Consider the following 4,160-nt stretch of genomic DNA (forward strand, 5'->3'; position numbering starts at 1 on the left):
GTGAGTCTGTGTGTCTGCGTGTGTGTGTGTGTGTGTGTGTGCGTGTGTCTGTGTGTGTGTGTGTGTGTATGTGTGTGTGCGTGTGTGTGTGTGTGCACGAGTGCGAGCTTCAAAAAATGAACTGAATGCGTTTGGGGCATTGCGTGCTGGTTGGTGTAGGACGGCTGGTTGTGTGGGCGCCTCGGCTCGGCGACGCACCTGACCAGAGCTCACGTTGCAGGAGGCGACCGGGCAAGAGAACAGAGAGGGAGGGTCAGTACGGGACGAGAAGAAAGAAGACGTTAACGCCCAGAGAGAACAGGTGAAAGAGAGAGAACCGGTGAAAGAGAGAACCTAGTGAAAGAGAGAGCCGGAGAGGATTTGGTGACATTGGCACTCATTCCACACATTTTTTTTTTTTTTTTTTTCTGGTGGCGGATTTTTGTTCTAGACTGTTATTCTGTGGTCACGCCAGTAAGGGAGAAGGCGGTGATTTGCTGAAATGCTGCATTCTTGTCTTGCTGTAGCTGAAGCTTGAATTGTGTTTCTCGCACTCAACTCATATACAGTACAATGTCAATACTTATTGTAATAGATGGATTTCTTTCATAAATTGTGTCTTTTGAGGAGAGGCTTTTCTGAATGAGAAGAAGTGAAGACATTGAATCATTGGCTTATGGGGAGCCATGAAGTGAATATTATATGTATTTGAAAGTGTAGTTTTACTGTATTTGCCTGACTAGAAACTGACTAATGATTCAATTAGTACACACCGGTATTTTATTTCACATAAATATTTCCTCCAGATTTGTTTCTCAATCTTAAAATGTATTGCTTCTCATTTAATAATTCATCATCCCTCCAGCAGCTAGAATATGTTAAAAGAAATAAATCCCCCATCTTTTTCCCTCTGGGCAGATCCTGGATGTGAGCGCAGATGTTAGACCAGATTGGAGTCATATATCAGGAGACATCTCAAATCTCTCCAAGTCTAATTAGAAGCAGCATTCAGGACAGGAGGTTGTGCTGCATCCAACACCTCATGATCTCAGCCAGTCTATCTTTTGGGGCCCAGACGTCTTGGACGAGGCCCTCTGCTGAGGCCGCAAGTCAGGCAGACGTTACCGTTTGTCTTTATTTTTAACCGTCTTGGTCATCCCGGTTGTTATGATGAGGTAGTGTGGACAGCAGACCTGCAAAGCTCGGCTAAGCTCTGTGAATGCGCCCTATCTGGAATCAGCTGAACCGCTGGACATGAATGTGACCACTGTACTGCTCTAACACTGCCCCCTCTCTCTCTCTCTCTTTTTGTCACTCACTGACTTGCTGTGTGTGTGTGTGTGTGTGTGTGCGTTTGTGTATGTGCACGTGTGTGAATGTGTGTGTGTTTCCAGAGCAGGTGCAGGTGCACAAAGGAATTCTAGGCTCAAGTTTAGCCCAGAAGTTTATCCCTCCTGCAAAGACTTTTCATTGCCAAGTTTGTTCTGTCTGTGTGTGTGTGTGTGTGTGTTTATGTGTACTTGTATGTGTGTGTTTTCAACATCTGTTGGTGTCTTCATACCAATCTAGTTTAAGTAAAACACTCTCTCACAGTTAGAGAAATAGTGAGAGAGTAGAGAAAGAGATAAGTGAGCATGAGAGAGAGAGGAAGAGAGAGAGAGAGAGAGGAGAGAGAGAGAGAGAGAAAGAGAGAGAGAGAGAGAGAGAGAGAGAGAAGAGAGAGAGAGAAGAGAGAGAGAGAGAGAACAGAAAGACTGACTCATTCGGCTCCCGGGGAGCAGCGGTGTGCTGGACTGCAGACGTGCCGCAGGCAGACAGGAGAGAGAGAGAGCGAGAGAGTCCATGTGGAAAGTCGTAATCTCACAGGGAGCCCCCCACCCCCCCCCCCCCCCCAACACAACCTCACCCCATCCCACCCCACCTCCAATCTCCTCGCTCCGCCTTGACGCTCGTCCAAGCGACAGCCTGTACCGGGAGATATGCTGGGAAACCTGGGAAATGGCAGCCGCCTCCGTGCCTGCCGCCTCTAAGCCTCTCTCGCTCTGGAGGGCCAGTTATTAGCCCGGCGCGGTTTTAATTCCGCCATAGGGAGCCAGTGCTACTAACACTCCTCACATTCTTGCGTGATTATTGGTGGACTGACCGGCTTTTCCATTCACGGGGAGGCCGCTAAAAACCTGCCTGTCGCTCCGCGATAACCGTGTCATCATGTGGTTCACACAGTATCAAGCTGTGCTGTCTTTTTCCAAAAGCGTTTCACCCCTATCGTAGAGGTCAACATCACAGACTAATTTGCTGAGACGCATTCAGACGGTGACGGTTGGTGAGGTAGTGTGCTGGCAAGTGGAAGTGAGGGGGATTTATCTTCAGAGTTCTGAGTTGTTTTGCTTGAGCTTGTCTCTAAGAGAGTTTTTGGATCGAGGATGAGGACGGATGAGGAGGTCTTCCCAAGTTAGTGGGCGGACAGCTGTGGTTCAAGTCCCTCCCCGCACCCCCCCAAGAGAGTGCTCTTTCCCAGGGTCAGCGCACAGGAAACGCCCCTGCTCTGTAGGCCTCACTGGAGGACCCCTTGGAACCTCCATCTGGTTGCTGGGTTCCTGCGACTTTGTTTGTATTTGTTTTTTTATTTGTTTGGATTCTCAGAAATGTGCATTCCCTTCCACTCACTGGCATAAACCACGGAAAAAATGCATGAAATGATCCTTTTTTTCTTGTCAAATCCTTGGAGATCGTTCCATCGTTGTGAAACCCCATATGGTTCTCAGCACAGCTTCCTCATTCAACCTGTTTTTCGTTAAAGAGTATTTTGCTTTTAACAGCTTCATCCAGGGGATTTTCAAGTTCAGTAGACTTTGTCAACAATGTTATTTACATCTACCAGTGCTTTTGTTGCTGTTCAATTGGCTTGTGCAGAGTGCAAAGTTCCAGGTTTAGAGTGAACAAGTCGGTCTCCAGAAGCCATCTGTGTTGTCAATACAGATTCTATTCTTGAATTGCAACAAAGTCATTTGTATCTACCAGTGCTTTTGTTGCTGTTCAGTTTGCAAGTTCCAGCATTAGAAGGCTCCTTGGGTTTATTGACTAACTGGGTCTCCAAGTCCCAATACAGATTCCACTCTGCTAATCCTTACATGCCATTCTCATCCGTTGGACACCCAGAAGGAGCGGACAGTTCAAGTTCACGGGCCCCTTTGAAATGACCTGCCTTTGGCATGGTGACTATTTACTGCAGATGTTTTGACGATAAGGTTTTTAAATCCTAATTTTAGCCTCCTGTGACTTGACTTGAAGGACGCCGAGACACTTTGAAAAGGAGACCTCAAGATGGCGCACAGCACTTACACCTCTGACCCGCTCTTAGACCTATTTTTGTGGGGACCCCCCTGACCGTGTAGTTCTCTTCGTCAGACTCTCCCCCCCTCTCTCTCTCTTTCTCTCTTTCTCTCACGCTCCCTCTCTTTCCCTCTCTCCCTCTCTCTGCCTGCTGTTGCGACAGAAGCTCTGCACGTTCCGGCTTATGAATGCCCAGTCAGGGAGAGAGAGGGCAGAGAGGGGAACATGCAGCCATGACAAACAAACGTCCTGGGTTGTTTACTGTACACAGGAGCTCGTGGGAAGCAAACAAATTGTAGCAGAAAAAAAGAGCAGAGCTCGGGGCTGCACAGAGGACATGGTGAGTGGCAACCATGTTTTTTTTCCTCAGTCAGATTTATTCTACTCACTTAGCACAGTTCAAAGGTTCATTCTCCGCATTGCCTGTAAGTCAGCTGGCTTTGATTGGCAGGTTGGCCTGCATGGTTGTCATTTAGTAGCATGGAGTGTTGGCCAAACTTGTGCATGAAAGCACTTAGTCAAGAACCTGAACAGTTGTCCAGCCTAGTTGTCCTCAGTATTTCAAGACAACATCCCTTTACTGTTCACTGATTGCTGCAAGTTCTCAGGATCTCAAAGCTTGCTTAAAGAAAGTAACTATCAAAACAAGAGAGCCCTCGCAGCCATTGAGCGCCGTCTTCATATTCCAGAGAGCTTGGTGTGCCTGGCTTAGTTTGAGCCTCCATGATATATTTTCCCCCGTGCGGTTCTCTCCCCGCGGCCTGACGTTTGCTCTCCGGCGAGCCCAACGGGTATCATTTATCCCCGGCGAGCGGAACTCCCTCCAGCCGACTTCTGCGGCGGGCCGC

The sequence above is a fragment of the Sardina pilchardus genome, chromosome 5 (assembly GCF_963854185.1).
Source record: "Sardina pilchardus chromosome 5, fSarPil1.1, whole genome shotgun sequence".
Taxonomy (NCBI): Eukaryota; Metazoa; Chordata; class Actinopteri; order Clupeiformes; family Clupeidae; genus Sardina; species Sardina pilchardus.